An 18179-nucleotide genomic window follows, 5' to 3' on the forward strand; every position below is an offset into this window, starting at 1 on the left:
TAAGCTGTGTAATTTTTTAGGCTGGAGAGCTGGTGAGAACCGCAAAGATACTTAGGGAGAACAAAACCAGGAAAACGTAAAAGCTGAATTTACCGAGAGCTGCTAAAATGTTTATGGTTGTAACAGCGATGTCCATGTGGGGAAAAATCTCCAGGTACAAACTGTGTGACCTCTAGAGACTGGATTCATCATGGTAGGAAATGAGCCCATAAACGTCTGATGGGCTTTGTGGTCAGGAATACGAGTGATGGTCTTCATTCAGGTTAAACAGAAGGAGACAGAAACTTGATTTGATTTGTTCAACGTAATAATGACTTTTATTTATTAATGGACTTGTTTTTAAAGGCACCCTTTCACGGAGAGTCCAAATCTGACCAGTCTATGCTTTATCACACGTGTGAATCATGCAATCCAATATTCCTTCTAGCAGTTATAGTTTCAAGTCATGGTAATGGCTTTTAGCCGCGTTACGTAGCCCTACATCAAAATGATCACATGCAGTTTGATGTGCAGATATTAAATCTGGGACGAAAAAACTGGTTTTTAATTTGGACTTTGCAGATTCTCCGATTTCCCGGGGATTCCATCGTGAATGTGAAGCAGCAGTTTTACATTATACTGCAAAGCAACTGTAAAGCGTCACTGCAAAGATAAAGGTCTGTGGAGAGTCAGGGGCCTGCTGACGCTGAAAGGATGTATCTGTAAGAGGAAGGTAGATTGTGTGTATGTGATCATTCGGCTGTGACGCTACCTGATTTCTAATGACAGGCCGCTCCTCTGTGGAGGACAAAGCCTTTTAAAACTAGTTTGGCGCCTTGTTTACAGTGTGTAAGGGAGCTTTAACGAGGCCCATTAAAGACACCTGGCGGCGCTGAGAAGGCTCACGAGAAAATGACGCCGGCTTCGGTTCCCTGGTCGCATCCCGTCCCGGCGAACCCCATTAAAAGTGCGACGCGTCTCGTTGCACGTGCTCAGTCTGTGCTGCTTCGTTTCCGTACGGCTTTGAAGCATTTAAAGGTTGGCGGGGACAAAGAGGCGAGTGAGCAGGAGGGAGAGGTTCATCCCGAGTTTGAGCTCAGCTGTGATGTAACTGTGGACGATGGCTGTGCCGCAGTCAATTTCAGAGGAGATATCCTCAAACGACCTCGCCTCCCTCCCTTCTAGCTGTCTCATCCTCTCTCTCTCTCCAGGCTGGTGTCATTTATCTCCTCCACGCCCCGTCTTTCTTGCATTTTTTTTGCTACAAAAAGCTCCAGCTACCCTTTTATACCCTCATGCGGGCTCTAATATTATCTCCTCTCTTGCTGTCAGCTCGTCCATGCATCACTGCCTCTGCTCTCAGGCTCCAGCACTCACACACAGGGAGGATAATATCTCCCGCTAAATTCATTTTAGCAGGACTCGAGCAGCACGTAGCAAAACGTCCAACCCCATGGTAAAGCTGCTCTCTGGATAACCTTACCGCTTTTAATAACAGTATATCCCCCAGACGTATTTAGTGCTACTATATGTTTATGGCCCCTCTGCACATCTCCAGCGCTCCCTGCGCCGCTCTCATCATCGCTCGCCTTTTGCGCTTCCCTCCCTCCCTCGCCTCTCCCTCTCCTCATGTAGCTGAGATGCTACTGCCATTACTAATTCACACTTAAGCTGATTATTTGTGAATATCAGATCATTTTAAACCCCTTTTGTGAATGCTGTGTCTCCACACACCTATATATGTGTGCATGAGTGTGTCTCCTCTCCTTTCCCTGAATGATGGAGGGTGGGGTAATCTGCAGCCCCGTTGCCATGACACCAGACAGCCCTTGCTTGGCGAAGGCACGTAGCTTCCTCTCTGCTCTATTTCCCCAGAGCCCTCCGCTCAGGAGCATGTGTGCATCAGTGTGTGCATCAGTGTGTGCACGCGTGTGTGTTCTCTGAATCTGGGAGAGTCATATATGATGCACATGATGGAAAAAAACCCTCATATTTACTGTCTCAACATGTGCAGCGGAGGAAAGGATGGAGGGGAGGGGAAAGCAAAGAGGACCCATCTAAAAGGCAAATAAAGGATTTTTTAATGCAAATATTTGAGCTAAACCACTAAACTCAGGGTTAGGATTGGAAAAATATTAGTCTACTAGACATTCCTGTGAATTATAGTCAGCTTCATCCGCTCCTCTGCAGGCTTCCTGTTGCAGACGCTCGCAACATATGCCCACCGCAAATCTTCTTTTACGAAGCGGGTCGGTTGCCCCTGCAGCCATGTTTCATTTTTATTCGTCCTGGCTGCGGCTGAAGCAACTTACTCTGAAACCCAAACTGAGGGCAGCTTTTTCAGTCCACACGCAGTGACCCCAGTCACCTCACACACAGTCACGAGTGTCAGAATATGGGATTAGGAAACTTGCAACTGTTTTTGCGCGTTACCCTCTGCATGAACTGAAAATGAATCGCTGCAGCTGAAATATCTGAGCATGCCCAGATCTCCTTGTCGAGAGACAATGATGGCTCCAAAAAGTAAAGCGAAAGATGTTTTCTTGTCTAAAGAAACTCATTTTTATGCTTTGCAGGTTCTCTGTGTATATCTGTCCTTATTTTGCTTTTTTAATTTGAGACTTTAGGTTGAATTGCTCTGCCATAAAAGCTGTTCCCAGACCTGACGCAATTACTTTTCATATAGTCTCAAAAGGCAATCACAGCATTTTGAAGCACTCTCTCCTCACAGCTCTCGGAATCCTAATAAAAGTGTCCATGCCAGCTCCGATCCATCTCTCTATCTCCAGACTCCAGCCTAGATGAATAATTTAACAGGCTATATTTCCAGCCATCTGCTTCTCTCTCTCTGTCTCACTCCCTCGCTCGCTCATGCTCCCGCCATCAGTCTTCTCCTTCCCAGTAAAGTCCCTCAGATCGAATTCTGCTCCCTTTCTTATGCCGGCCTGCGGTTGGTGAAGCGGTTCCACATGTTTAATTCAAATTAGAAAATGTATTTTTCATTATTAGGGGTTCCTGCTCTCACCACCATTGTTTTGCCCTTTAAACCTTCCAATTAAAATGAAGATATTTAGGGTCAAAATAACTGCATTTACATCACAGATGCAGATTTCACTGGATACCCAATAAGGAGGAGGGTCGATGTCAAACATTTTTTTTCTCAAAGAATGGACGGGGAGCCGCTGACTTCTAATTCACAGGTGTTGCTGCTCCGTTGCTCGCTAATCTCGGGGAAATGTTGCAGATCTTCTGGTTTTCACTCAGTTGTCAGTAAAACAGGACAAGCACATGATGAATTACACCGTCTGTGTGACACGTTTTGAACATTAGCGAACAGAAATCAATTCCGGGGTTGATAAATGAAGCTAAACGAATGTGTGCCATTGGCACAAACAGGTGAAACATGCACGTCTGAGCCTGTTATCAGTCAGTGCGTAACTCAGTCTCACCTCTTGAACCCAGCAAACTGTGTAAACTGTGTCCACCTGTGAGTCAGCAAGAGTAACATTAAATGAGAAAAGGTGAACATGATGATTTAAAAGTAATGCAGAACACCTGATCACATTATAGCCCAGTGTTTTCTGGGCTACAACACATGTCCACCACAAACTGATGCATAAAAATTCACCTGAATGCAAGAATGCACAAATAAAACCTACGCCCATCAATTACACACTGGACTACATGTTCTTACATGTAGTCCAGTGTATACAGATGTACTAGATGGCAGTATTCTTATACTGCCATCTACATCTGTAGATGCTCTTTGCTGGATAACAGGACGCACCTCTAAATCATCTCCAAAGCCTCTCTGTGGGTAACTGAAGCCAGAGGAAGCTTTGAGAATACATATACATCCCGCATCAAGTCATTAACGCCGATCAACATCTGCAACAGTGCCTGTCAGAGCCCAGCAGAGGTCAGCCAAGTTCCTCTTCCCCGTCTGCATAATGAGCAAAACGGCCACATGTTCCTCCACCAGCATCGTTTTCATTATCTGCGTGCAACAATTACACCGCCCAGGTAACTGATGATCACTGCCGTGCTCGCAGCCACGGTGCAAACAGGCGGGCAACACTCACAATCTGAGTGAAAAAGATCCCATAATTACATATGGAGAGACACTGGCTGGTTGCACAGCGGCTGGGATTTATGCAAGCAAATAAAAGCAAATCGCTGAGGAGAAGGCAGGAAGGAAGAGACGGGAAAAACGCCAGTGAAGGTTAATGTTAATGGAAGGGAGGACCACGAGAGACGACTGAGTCAGGCTGATGATGCGGCTGAAGATGATGATGAGAAGAACACGATTTTGTTTCCTTGTTAGAAGCAGACATAAAGGAGCGGACAACCTAAACACCTGTGTTTCCAAGTGTTGGAGCGTAGAGCGTGAAATCTGTGTTAATGACTTTTGGCCAAAGTGAGTTCTTTTTATTTTCTGCACAACAGCATTTGTGGCTTTTGTAAACAGTACTTGAACCCATATAAGCCACAGATGACGAGATGTCTCTGCATACTCGTCAGTCGGGCTGTTTATCACATGATGGCTGTGAGCTCTCATCATCTAGCTCTGCCGTTTTCTTTCTTTTCTTTTCGGTGGCATGTGTTTGCAATGCTGCAAATGTCACATGTGTCCTGCACAGCTAGCGCTGTATTTATGACAGACCACAACTGACAGTAACACATCAATCACTGACCTGAATTTCCACTTCCTGTTCTTGGAGAGCAACTGTAATACGCTCGACTCCTGGTTAAATCTCCCAAACACGCTGTGCTCTGAATTTGATCATATTTGAGAGACTGGATGGTTCAGACAGAAATAATCTCCAGTCCTGCATCTTTGCCACAATTAGCTCCAGATACCTTCAGTTAGGTTTTCCCATTTCATGATGCCGTGATACCACATTCTGTCACATCACTGCTTGATTTAAAGACAGAGCCGTATGACATCAGAATATCTTTTATTAAATGCTGACAGGATCTAGCACATCGCAAATTATAATCATGCATTGTATACAGACGAGCCACTAATTAAAAACAAAGGGAATTATCACTCATACTAAAGATTCTCTTATTAAATGTTTAAATGATGGTAGTGGGGAGTGCGACCAATTCCATACAAACTGATTCACATCACTGTCATCCTCAGGGACTCCTTTTTCCTCTGGATGGAAGCATCGCCATCCTAGTGGTGGCACCAACAGGCTGGCAAAGAAAACGGTGTCTTGCTTTTTATTTATTCTTCTTCTGCAATGATGCTGAAACACAACAAGAAGTAATTTGAAAACACCCCCCTGGCTGCACTCCTGCCTGGAAGAGATCTCTCCCATCAGGATAGAAAAGTCTCACCGTAGCATGAAAGTGATCACTCAGAACTTTGTATTGATTGGATTACTCCAGGCCTCGAGGGCGGTGTCCTACAGGTTTTAGATCCAGGTGTCCTTGATCCAACACAGCTGATTTAAATGGCTTCAAGTTCTCCAGAGGCCAGGTAATGAACCAACCATTTGACTCAGGTGTGTTGACCCTAAAACATGCAGGACACCAGAGTTCCCCACCCTTGCTTTACAGGAACAACTGGCCCCAAACCACCACAGGATCTCCTCACCGTACAGTTCATGAATCAAGTTACAGTTTTTTGCATTACTTATGATAGATTTGATCAACAGTGACAGATACAGCTGCACACCTAGTGAAGAGTAGTTAGCGCTCTTTAAGAACATGTTATGATACCTCTGAAGTTCAGCCTGCCCAGGAAAGGACATCCCTGCTTCTTCTAGCACTGACACTCACACTGCAGTGCACCTTACTGCATGATCTATCAAATTATTCTGTTCAAAAGTACAGCATCTGCAGTTTGCACCGAAGGTTTTTTTTAAAAGGGGGAATTTGGTTTGCATGTTAAGAATGGCCTCCTATGACCTGAAAGAGCACCCTGAAACACACACACGTTCCCTCCTCTGATCCATCTATATTCAGGATTTTCTGTTGGCTGGCTGCTGATCCTGTTGATCAGGTTAGCTGGCAGCCGGCGGGGACACAGCTGTTCCTGTGTAGCACCTGCAGCACAAGCAGCATCTATTACAAATACACAAACAGTCTCTGATTCCCCCAGACGTTTGCATTCAGCCCGACCTCCAGTGACCGCCTGGATGTATTTATGATCTGCTCTATGCTCCAGCAATTAAACCCTGTGAACCTCTGCATGGTGAAAAAGCCACAGTCGGGTCAAAACTGCAAACACCACGTCTGCTCTGGCCACCTTGTCACCTCAGTAATCCAATCAGCTAGTGGCCAGATGCACTTGTAACCCCCCTTTAGTTTCTAGTCGAATCAGTGAAGTGAAGCACATAAAGAGAAACCATCCATCCCTACAAAGCGAAAAGACTGCAAGGTAAAGGGAGGAAGTAAGGAGAAAGGAGAGAACGAGGGGAAAAGAGAGGGGGGCGGGGCAGGAGTGAGGGACAAGGACAACCAAAAGAAAAATGGGGTAAGAAAAGAGGAGGAGGAAGATAAAGAGCAGGAGAGGCACAGGAGAAGGAGCGAGGCATGGCGGGGGGAAAGAAAAAGAAAAAAACGGAGGGAAGGGGCTCTGGAGGGGGAAGCGGGAAGGTGTGGGGAGGTAGGGTAGGGGGGCTGCCGCTGCCGATGCCGGAGCACAGCGCGGCCAGGCTGAACCGAGTGAACTGCAGTGGAGGTCAGGGAGTCCAACATTCCTCTGGAACACTGTGTTTACAGAGGAGGGAGGGGGAGGCGGCAGGGGGCTGGGGAGGGGCGCGAGGGGGACGACACACAGGGAAGGAAATCATCTCCCAGAGACCCTCGTTTAACAGAGTGTGTGTGTGTAGGTGAGGCTTTCAGCGCATCGTGAAGAACCCTTTGAACTGGACTATTTTACTGTTTTATATTTTGATCAGCTGTGCATCCCCATTTAAATTCAAGGAAATGTGTTTGAATACACAGACAGCCACTTCTTTACTTTAAAAAAAACACAACCATAACATTTAACAACATTTTTGATACTCGTTTCACTGGTAGCAAGAAAAGCCAATAACATGTTCATATTCTGCTTTTCTTTAGTGAAAGAATTAGTAAAGAACCTCCTTAAAAAAGAAAAGCATCAAGAACAGTGTTGCCTGTCAATCAAAGCGACAACCTGGGTATCGGACCACAGAGACTCAGCCCTGCAATCATCCCTCACCATGTGGCTGCCTTTCACTCTCATTATCCTATAAACACGTTGCCTTTCTCCATCTGCTGGCACAACAGAGAAACTGCAGTGGAGCCGGTGACAGTACGCAGCGCTCGCTCTGCTCTCAGACACTTTAAGGAATCGCTGAAGGATGCACACCTAACTAATTCATTTCAAGTTAGCACTTAACGCCTATTCAAGGCGTATACAACAAAAGCAAACATCCTTTCAAACTCATGCATGCAAGTCTCACTTTGTGTGTGTGCAGCAATATGTGCCAGTTACTGTCCAGACCATATAAGTGTTAGGATTCACATTTAGGCGCTGACTGTTTTTGACTTGGTAAATATTTAGTGTTTACTGTGGGAAGTATCACCCCCGGCATCCGTCAGAATGGCATTTCAGCGAATCAAAGCAGAGCCAGAGACAACTGGCTGCCCCGGCTTTCAGACTGAATAATCAATGTGTCCCCAGACTGCTGCGTAGCAACACTTGGTCGCAGAGCGGCAAAATACCCAGAAGGACTAGGCTAAAGGTTAGGAATGGCAAAATATTGAAGGAGATTAAAATCTTGCCCGATGGCAGGGGCATCGGCTTCAATCCCCCACTTATGATTCCCACAGAGGGCAGAACAGCTTCAGTTTGACATCAGGTGTCAGCTCCACTTTGTGCTCTTCAGTCAAGTCACAGTGTTGAACTTTTTACCTTTGAGAGCCGACTGTCATTTGGCAACAGACTGACTAAGACTTGACCAGCACTTCCTAAAACCCTTCAAATCGAAAGACCGTTGCGCAAATACAGACTGACAACGGGAAGTCGTGTTACTGTAACCTTGTCAAAGCACGGGGATCTCCAAGCTGCATTCAGAAAGGAAAAGAACAGGACTTTCATCTACCGTAGATTTATATCCTCTTCACTTTTACATGCATATTACATCTCATTATTAAAAATATGAAGATCTTTGTTCTATCCACTACCAGGGCGCCAGAACGCAAACAAGCAAATGAGTTTCTCTTATTCACAGAACCAACATTATTCTGTTTGCCCTCTAAAAATCACCCCATCAATAACCACAGCAAAGACATTTCTCAAGCATGTGGAGTTACGTGAGAGAACAGTACTAATCAGCTCCTTCCAAAGAGTTAACGTCATACTGTCTTTAAAGTCACCATGATTAAATCTAACCTTAATCTATCAAATCTAACCTGATCCTAACTTTATGTTTTGGAGAATAACAGAAGTCACACCTCACTGAATGCCAAGGCTTGGGACAACAACCATCACAGCTCAGGTGATGTGATGCCTCAGGGTTCGGGTTAAGACTTCACATCGTAAAATTCAGTTTACATGGTGCTCATTTTAGGAAGTTACAGGCCAAACAGCATCTTTTTTAAAAAGCATTTCTTTTGAACTGTACTGTATAGTAAAGTACAAGTATCTTAATACTCATGTACATGCCTTACTTAGTTACTTTAATTACTTTTTGTGGTGACATCACTCAAGAGCAAAGAAGCAAACTTCATCCTCCACTGGATGCTCATCTTTCCACAGCAGCTCACTTCGCAAAGAAAATGAATCACCTAATAATAATAATAATAATAATAATAATAATACATTTTATTTAAATAGCGCCTTTCAAAGCACCCAAGGACACTGTACAACAGATAAAAACTGGAAATATACACAATGGTAAAAATAGAAGATAAAAGTTAAAACATACAGAAATTTAAGAATAGGCAATTTTAAACAGATGAGTTTTGAGGGTGGACTTAAAAAGAGAGAATGAACTAATATTTCTGAGGTCCGGGGGTAGGGAATTCCAAAGTCGAGGGGCAGAGCAGCTAAAGGCCCTCCCTCCCATTGTGATCAGACGAGCAGAGGGAACAGAGAGAGAAAGAGAAGATGAAGATCTGAGGCAGCGGGATGGGAGCTTCATCTGTAATAAGTCAGAGAGGTACGGTGGAGAGAGAGAATGAATAGCCTTGAATGTATACAGAATTATTTTAAAATGGATGCGAAATTTGACCGGGAGCCAGTGAAGTTGCTTCAGGATCGGGGAGATGTGGTGGGTAGAAGAAGTCCTAGTAATAATACGGGCAGCAGAGTTCTGGACACGTTGGAGCTTGTTGATAGATTTTTGTGTGAGGCCAAATAATAATGAGTTGCAGTAGTCAATTCTAGAGATAACAAGATTATGGATGAGAATGGCAGTGGCGTGAGGTGTGAGGAAGGGGCGGAGGCGATTAATGTTACGGAGTTGGAAATATGGGGGGCGATTGTGGCTCAAGAGTTGGGAGTTCGCCTTGTAATCGGAAGGTTGCCGGTTCGAGCCCCGGCTTGGACAGCCTTGGTCGTTGTGTCCTTGGGCAAGACACTTCACCCGTTGCCTACTGGTGGTGGTCAGAGGGCCCGGTGGCGCCAGTGTCCGGCAGCCTCGCCTCTGTCAGTGCGCCCCAGGGTGGCTGTGGCTACATGTAGCTGCCATCACCAGTGTGTGAATGTGTGTGTGAATGGGTGGATGACTGGATATGTAAAGCGCTTTGGGGTCCTTAGGGACTAGTAAAGCGCTATATAAATACAGGCCATTTACCATATGCTGCACGTGTAATATTATTGATATGTGAGTTAAAGGATAATGTGCTATCGAGAATGACACCCAAGCTTTTCACAGAGGGAGAGATAGGGACCAGCGAGTTATTGATGGTGAGAGAGAAATTGTTAATTCTGGATAGCAGTCGTTTAGTGCCAACCAGAAGAAGTTCCGATTTATTGCTGTTGAGTTTAAGAAAGTTGGAGGAGAACCAAGAATTAAGTTCAGCTAGACAGAGGATGAGGGAGGGTGGAGGAAGAGTAGAGTCAGGTTTGGTAGAGAGATAGAGCTGGGTGTCATCGGCGTAGCAGTGGAACTGAATATTATATTTACAAAAAATGTGTCAGAGTGGAAGAAGGTAAAGGATGAAAAGAAGGGGCCCGAGGACAGATCCCTGGGGCACCCCAGTGGATAAAGGAGAAAGCTGAGAAGTGAAGGATTTTAATTGAATGAACTGAGTGCGGTCAGATAGGTATGATTTAAATCAGGCTAGTGGAGTGTGAGAGAGACCAATAGAAGCTAATCTGCTAAGGAGAATGGGATGAGAGATGGTGTCAAAAGCTGCACTCAGATCAAGAAGGATAAGGATGGAGAGGAGACCAGAATCAGCTGCTATAAGAAGGTCGTTTGTTATTTTTATAAGAGCAGTTTCAGTGCTATGTAGAGGACGAAAGCCAGACTGGAACTGTTCATAAAGGTTATTATCAGTTAGGTGAAGATGGACTTGTGAAGCAACTATTTTTTCAAGGATTTTTGAGAGAAATGGTAGATTGGAGATAGGACGAAAATTATTAAAGTTGTTGGGATCTAGACCAGTTTTTTTCAGAATTGGGGTAATAGCAGCAACTTTGAAGGAAGCAGGAACAGTTCCAGTGGTGAGTGAAGAGTGAATAATAGCAGATATGAGGGGAAGGAGAGGGAGTAAGCAGGCTTTGACGAGGACAGTGGGGATAGGATCGAGCTGGCAGGTAGAAGGCTTTGATTTATGGATGAGATCAGCAATATCAGCTAAGGATGGAAGTTGAAAAACAGAGAGGAAGTGAGAAGGGGGAGAAGTTAGGACAGAGAAGCTACATTGAGCATTAGGGTCCAGGTCTAAGTGTATTTTATGAATTTTATCAATAAAGAATAGCATTAGAGCATCACAGAAGTTAGATGAATAGAGATGAGCAGGGAGAGAATCAGGTGGCCTGTTAAAAGAGTTGAATAGTGAGAAAAGGGTCTTGGTAGAGTTCTCACTTGAGCAGACAATAGCAGAGTAATAAGCAGATTTGGTTTGACTAATACATTCCTGGTAAAACAGAACGTGGTTATTAAACATATCCTTATGAATAGTAAGGCCAGTTTTCTTATAGAGACGTTCAAGCTGTCGGCCTTTAGCTTTCAGTAGCCGGAGTTCAGGGGTGTACCAGGGTGCAGAGCGAGAAAAAAGTACAGTTCTGGTTTTTTGTGGAGCCAGGGAATTTAAAATACTACTAAGGCTATGATTATAAAAAAGTACCAGGTCCTCTTGAATAGCTAAGTTGTTAGAAGACAAGCAGCTAGAAAAAGCAGAGGAAAGGATATCAAGATTTATATTCTTGATATTCCGGAAAGAGATAATACGGGGATTGTTAATTACAGAGAGGGTCATGTGAACATTAAAGGAGAGAAGTAGATGATCCGAAATTAGCAGTTCGTCAGACTTACTGCTCCAAAATCTGAACCCTGCCGGAGGCACCCGAGCCCGCTGTGTGGCAAGAACCACGAGCACGCCGCTGAGCCTTGAGCCACAGCGGTAAATGGGCGAACAGCTTCAAGTGTGACATCTGTCGCATTTCCCCATTTTTCCCTACAGTCTCCATCCCTCGCTCTTACAGCGTTAAAAAAACAGAAAAACCCACATGGACATTAAAGGAAATCGGAGACAGAGGAGACGGGCGAGGTAGGGAGCAAGCCCAGAAAACAACAATAGCCACAGCTTTGACAATGCCTTTCCAACCCTGACACCCGGCCACCCCTCCACCACCTCCCGAGAGCCAAGACCTTTGCTCTTTCTCCATGACAGGCGGCATTCTTTTGTCTGAGTTCGCCAGACTCTGGCCAGAGGCAGACAAAGGCAAGAGCAGAGAGGGGACAGAGAGAATGACAGAGCAGACAGAGGGGTCGGCAGAGGGGTGGAGGGTGAGAAAGGGAGGGATAAATGGATGGAAAGGGAACGATCGTGCTCACCTTTTGTCTGGCACACTCGCCCTCTGTCTATGTGCTTTGCATTTTCCCTTTTTGTTGTTGTTACGCACTAATCCTCAAATAATCTTTTTTGATGAAATGTGAAATTATTATGAATTTTTCATACCCCCCCTCACACACACACACTCCTGCTTCCGCCTGTGCTGTCCAGTGAGGTCCACTTGAGTCCTTGCTGGTAATGGCATTAAAAGGACAGAGGGGAATCAGGTGATGTTGTTTAGTCGCTTGTCTCTGTACTCCTCTGTCTGCTTTACCTGTTACATCATCAAAAGTTGCCTCACTCCTATACAACCTCCCTATTCTGCAGCCTTCCACTTAAAGTGCCATCCGTCCATCAATCGATTTTCTTCTGCTTATCCGGGGCCGGGTCACAGGAGCAGAAGCCTAAGCAGAGAAGCCCAGACCTCCCTCTCCCAGGCCACCTCCTCCAGCTTGTCAGGGGGAACACTAAGGCATTCCCAGCCAGCCGAGAGATACAATTTCTCCAGCGTGTCCTGGGTCTGCCCCGGGGCCTCCTCCTGGTGGGACATGCCTGGAACACCTCACCCAGGAGGCATCCTTGTCAGATGCCCGAACCACCTCAACTGGCTCCTTTCGATGTGGAGCAGCAGTGGCTCTACTCTGAGCCCCTCCTGGATGGCCGAACTCCTCACCCTATCTCTAAGGGAGAGGCCAGCCACCCTTCAGAGGAAGCTCATTTCTGCACATTACAGGTAAAGCACAGCTTTCCTTCCTGAGTCGTCTGACGGTTTGCTAGAATCTTTCGAGGCAGCCCCACACCCGAGTTTTCTGCTTCAGCCACTGCCCGAGGTGCGTTTTGCTTGGCCTGTCAGTACCTATCAGCTTTCTCCGAAGTCCCACAGACTAACCAAGCCCTATAGGACTCCTTCTTCAGCCTAATGGTTCCCTTTACCTCTGGTGTCCACCATGTGGTTCAGGGATTACACCACAACAGGCACCAACCACCTTTCGGACTCAAAGCACAAGTGAATAAATAACTCCAAAAGTATTTCTGAGGACAAAAGTGAGTCTTTTGTAATTTGTGCCAGTTTGACCTGGAAAGAAAGCACAGCAACAACAACAACAAACTTTATTTATATAGCACATTTAAAAACCAGTGGTGTACCAAAGTGCTTAACATACAAGAGGGTAAGACGAAGTAACAGGGAGGATGAAGGCTATGGCAAAGTACCAACGTGTTAAATGGCATTGAAAACACAGAAGCAAAAGAAATGCATATAAAAGCATAAAAGAACAATATATATAAAGGATATAAGCAGGTCCGTTAAATGCTATTAAGCAGATATCCAGTAACTCTTGACAACAATGACAGATACTGGAGGATGGTGTCAACTGAAATCAATTCAAATCCCCATTTGAGTGAAGAGATACAAAAAGACCATCAAGACTACTATTAAAATGGAAAATCCAGAAAGTTTTTCAGTTAAAAAGTTTAACTATAAGAGTTGTTCTGTCTAGGATTCTCACAGTGAGCATGCATTTCCAATGAAATATCCATATTGTGTCAATAATGAAAGAGAACTGACACAATTATTTACCGTACTTTTGTGCAACTTTGGTCACTAACTCTCTGGCCTCCTCTTGGCATTTATACTTAAAGTTACATGTTTGCCAAAAACACAACAAAATAAAGTAATTTCACAGTTTTATTTGAGGATATCAAATTGATTGATTGATTTGACTGACATGGATCTGCACTAAAACTTCACCATCACAATGACTGATGGTGCACATATTTAGTGAGATAAATGTAAGCCTTTCAGAACCTTTGAAGACAACGTGTGACAATGTATTTACTGACGGATCATTACTTTGAGGTCATCAACATTTAACCACTCTGTGTTAAGCTCCGAGCACCTTCAGTTTCAGATTTCTTGTGGCTCTAAACACAGCAGGAAGGTCACTGAGTTCTTGATGCAGAGTGGGACATGCTGTGCCGAGTCTTACTGATGATTGCAGTCATTGTTTTCTTTCACACGTTGCACTGTGCACGTCAAATGTATTTTTGTTATCCAAGCACTAATTGGGATGTTCTCAAACTATATTTACACCCAACAGATGAAAGCGGTGTCAACAGATTACTTATTAGATTACTTACTTTTACTTACTTAGTTTTGGTTAGTGCACAGATTAGTCCACTGATACGATCTGTTATTACTCAAACACATCCTGACCAGACTGAGGTCGTGGCTTAAATATAGATATTATACTTTCATTTACAGTGTTTAGTCACCATGTGATCAAAACTCATTTTACTCAAAAAAAAGTTAAGAGCTAGTAAGACATCAAGCCTTTTTAAAGGATAAAATTCAGATGATTTTACTTTAGTACAACTAAGGTTTGCTGAAACTACTAAATATATTATCCAACTGTGCCGCTCTACAGAAAGCCTGGCTCAGCCCCGTACATATCTACTCGGTACATAGAAAAGGTAACTAAGGAACGAAAGCTCAGAGACAATTAACAAAATATCTCAGTCAGCTGAGACCAAACCCAACACGCAGTCTAAACGCAGTTAAAACATATGTGATGACAGCCTTATTAAACCATTTAAAACTCTTCAATCTGCAAAGTAATGACACGAAATGTGAAATTTGTATTTTCATACAAAAGAAATGCACCTGCATATGTCCTTACATTAAATATCTGATATACACACAACACTGAGAAAAACACTGATCCAGGCAGTGCGACTGCTAAAACATGTTTCTCTGTATTATTGTGAGCTGACATAAGAATACATGTTTTCATTTAATTTCAGTGTATTTATCTGGCTCCAAACGAGGTGCTTGATATGTTCATTAACAGTCTAAAGTCGATCAGCGTTATAGAACTTGGAGGGCCGAGGACAGACACATGGGCCCCACAGGGCAACGCTACACAGTGTGTTCACACACAGCTCACGCACACACCCACTGCCACTACTTTTAGTACATCGCTGACGGAAGGCAGCTCTTCCTCTCCCCCTCGTCTGAGCATGCCCCAGCTCCGAGCTCTCTCACAGGGCTGTAACTCATGAGTTGCTGTAGTCGCCAGTGTATACTGCACCTTGTGTTGGGGCACCTATAGAGCAGAGCAGTGCTTGTTAACGGCTCAGCAGAGAAAGAGGAAGTCGAGAGGAAGTACGTGCGCGCGCGTGTGAGAAAGAGAGAGAGCGAAACGGGCAGATGGACACGAGAGGACGTTTGCCACTGAAGGCGGTAAAATAAATAGAGATGGCAGTCGAGGAGAAAATGGAGTAACACGACACAACGAACCCAGTGAACTTCAAGCAGAAAATGGCTGTTTCCAATATATCATCCAGCTCAGAGAACTACGTGGATGAAATATTTCCAGAACTTCAATTAATCTAAAACCCCTCATTTGTGACCAAATGCATTGTATTTTAGCAAAGCACATCACATAATCTCCAAACATACTGTAAATATAAGATGCAGAAGACGAAAGGAGAAACAGCCTGAGGAGCAGAGATGCAGTCGTGCAGAGAGATTAAGATGTCTGAAAGAAGGAAAATGAGAGAGAAAGAAAATGAGCTGTCTGATGCCCAGAGGAACTGAACGAGCTCCATACTTCTAAAGTCTTCACTTGTACAGTATGTATTATTTATGTCCTCCTCTGCTGCTCCCTACCATGCTGGCTGGCTGGGGGCCTTCTTGGCTGGCTGAATCATGACTGGCTGAGCAGATGAAACACTGACTGGCTGGACGACCTGACTGACCGGCTGATGTGTGGTGCATGATAGAAGGCTGGTGCCTGCCTCACGTTCACTCGTGCTAATAAAGACGCGGGCTTCCAAGGTTGTGTGTCAACCACATACTACATTTACACCGACAGCTCTTTAAGGTCTGCAGCTGTGAGAACATTACACTTCCACTACCTGACCAAGCTATTAACCAGATATAGTCTGAGCCACAATGTGTATCATTGGTAAATGAATTAGTTTGTAAGATGTGTGTGAGCCGGGGGCAGAAATAATATATTTTGCATGATGATATTCTATCAATACAGAAACACCAAATATTGATACTTAACACTAACAGGGATCATCTCACTCATCACCTTTCTGCAACCAGTGATTGCCCCGGCAGCGGTGTCTCTCAGCCTGCATGTCTCGAGTTTACCAATCACGTTCACAACCGGCAGCATTTCTCCCCAGTGACAGGCGGGTGCCAGGAGGTTTCTCTGCCCTGTTTAAATGGGTCCTAAAACCATCAAAGTTGCAGCAGTTGTAAGTCTGAGTGTTGTGTGCTCACATTTAGGTAAGGTCGGAGGCCAGGGATTCAAGATGGAACAACATCCACACAACCTGAAAATATAACAGTTTCAGCTGAACTAACTAGTCCCTTGGACTTGTTGTTGTGGGTAATTAAAGCTGCAGAGCCACAATTTCTGAAGTGTTTAGTTAAGGCAGCAACAGCCCAAATTAACATGATGTATACTCTACTGAAGCTGTAAAGCTGCGGAGAATAAATATCCAAAAGCTGTCACGCCATCATCAAAGGCTCAAACTTTCACCCCTCAAAACAAGTTCTGAACGGTATGTTTGAGAACAAAGCACGAAGTAGAGGTTAAAAACATCTCATCTTCATAACTGCAAACATCACTGACTAGAATTCTTGCATATCGATGGCATGTCCCTTCGTTCTGAAGGTTAGTAAAATACATACAATCTGGTTTTTGCACCCTCATTAAAAATATTCCATAACACCCGAAGCTTGAAACTGGCTCATTTGGGCAGAGGAAGCCGCAAACTTGCAGCAAGGTTATCTTCAGTTTTTCACTGAGTGGAACACACATGATCACTGTCGTCGAAACCTGATTAAGATTCAGGCCTTCAAAGAAAAAGTATTACTTTTTGCTTTACTCTGACTTTTATTTTTACATGTCGCATGTAACTGTCTTGACACGTTTGTATTCATAATTTCAACATTGGCTCGACTTTTTGCATATTTTCTTTTCTGGTTTGACTTGTAGGCTGTTTGACTGTGTATTTGCATGCATATATAACGTCTGCAGAACAGAAAGAACAGATGTCACTGCATCTAAATCATTTATGCCTGCCTAGCCCAAGGCTATTGTTTGACATTTCCACCTGGGAAAAAAATCCCCAAACTTAGTAACGGCTGCAAAACTATGAAGCCAAAATGAACAATCTTGGGCTGTAGATAAGGAAAACTTGGGGAAAGGTCTGTTTATCCTCATGTGCAGTCCAGAAATGCCTCATCAATGTTGTAAATTACACTGTAGGTAATCATGAGCTCTAATAATGCATAAAATGTACAAAAGTTGGTGCAACAGACATGAAAGACAGCAAGTGATGCATCCAGTGTAGTCACAGGAGCACCAGGTGACCTACTCATCATGCAAAGAGTTGCACTGACTGCATTATTATAACAGAAAAGAGCTCCAGGGTGAAATGCCAAAAATGCCACCAACAGGAACTATAAAAAAGTAGCAAAGAACTGTCTCAGGTCTTTGACAGCATTGTTTCAGTTTATATAATGGATTCACTTATTTAAAGCTTGGAGTGAAAAATGATTCCTGCACGTGTTCCACTGACATTCAGCCTGTCCAGCTGAAAACAGCAAAACCCTTTTCTGTCTGTTTTGCTGGGTGAATAAAGCACTAATTATTCTAATGTAATAACTACCATGAAGTGCTGATTCCATGCAGCGTTGGCTTCTAACTGCGTTAAACGATACAACAACATAAAACCACGATGGCTGCAGATGCTGAGGTATGTCTGCACCCAGCTCGGTGCCTCTGTGGAAATCTAATGTATCCCATGTTGGGAAGAAATGAAATATATGTGTTGAGAGGTATACTCAGGGTATGCTCTCCACTGAGAGTACAGCTCGGAGGCTCAGTGGAGCACAGCTGGTTTATTCTCCTGCCTTTGCTTGGCAGTTTCCAAGGCCTCAGGCATGAGCAGCGTGCTGTACTTCTTGTACCTTTCTGCAGCTCCGATACTCAGCTAACCTCCCTCTGCTGCCTTGGTGTTGGCCTCTAGTCTCCTTCTCCATGGAGGGCACTGCTCCTTGTGGCTGCCGCTGAGGTGTAGATCAGCTGGTGAGTCTCGGTGATGGTCGCAGTAGGGCCCGCCGTAATGCTGCATTAACATCTTCTAGCAGACCTTCAGAGGGCACTTCACATAGTCTTGGTAAGTCTGGC

The 18179-nt window shown here is 44.4% G+C and overlaps 1 long non-coding RNA gene across 5 annotated transcripts in view; it reads right to left on the reverse strand.

Annotated features, from left to right (window-relative positions):
- Positions 1-18179, reverse strand: part of LOC146693199 (uncharacterized) — a 115645-nt gene that overhangs the window by 80536 nt on the left and 16930 nt on the right. The window lies entirely within an intron of this gene.

This window comes from Copadichromis virginalis, linkage group LG14 (assembly GCF_057382275.1).
Source record: "Copadichromis virginalis isolate Kocher_CV1m ecotype Utaka linkage group LG14, C_Virginalis_male_GT1.1, whole genome shotgun sequence".
Lineage (NCBI taxonomy): Eukaryota > Metazoa > Chordata > Actinopteri > Cichliformes > Cichlidae > Copadichromis > Copadichromis virginalis.